Source organism: Tupaia chinensis, unplaced genomic scaffold, assembly GCF_000334495.1.
Source record: "Tupaia chinensis unplaced genomic scaffold, TupChi_1.0 Scaffold000085_1, whole genome shotgun sequence".
Lineage (NCBI taxonomy): Eukaryota > Metazoa > Chordata > Mammalia > Scandentia > Tupaiidae > Tupaia > Tupaia belangeri.
In genome coordinates, this window is record NW_006159547.1 from 6488043 (window position 1) to 6488928 (window position 886).

Sequence of the window (886 nt, forward strand, 5' to 3'; positions counted from 1 at the left end):
CAGTCAGCCAGTCTGGAAAATTTTATTCATTAACATTCAATGTTGTTATTGATTTCTGGACCTGTTCCTATCATTAAGTGAGCCATTTTCTTGGTTGTTTTTTTGTTCTCTTATTATCACCCATCTGACTTTGTAGTTTTTCTGGTATAGCCTTCCCTTCAGAACCTCTTGTAGAGCTGGTCTGAAGTTGGTAAATTCTTTCAGATTTTGTTTATCTGAGAATGTTTTTATCTTTTTTTCCCATATAAAGGATAATCTTGCCAGGTATAGTATTCTTGGTTGAATTGTTTTTCACTTAACACTTTGACTATATTTCTCCATTCTTTCCTTGCCTGCATTGTTTCTGATGAGAGGTCCAATGTTAGCCTGGAAGGATAACTTTTGTAAGGAACTTGACATTTCCCTCTTGCCAATTTTAGTATCTTGTCTTTGTCCACGGTTTTGGACAATCTGGCTGTGATGTGCCTTGGAGAAGATCTTCTTGGGTTGATTCTGTTTGGAGTCCTATATGCTTCTTGGGTTTGGATATGTGAATGCCTCTCTAGGTTTGAAAGTTTTCTTCTAGGATTTCGTGGAATAAATTATCAGTGCCCTTATTATTTTCTTCCTCTTCTGAGATACCAATTATCCAAATGTTTGGGCACTTGATGGTATCCTAGAATTTCTTGTATATTATCTTCATTTCCTTGGTTTAAGTCTTTTTGAAACTTTCTATGTCAGAAGTTTTGTCTTCTGTATTCAAGATTCAATCTTATGTGAGATCTAATCTATGTTTAATACTTTTGAGGGAAGTTTTAATTTCCTGTATCACATTCTTTTTTTTTTAGAGGTTTTTGCTATAGGGTGCATGCACTCACCAGACAAACAGAGAGAGACAGAGAGACAG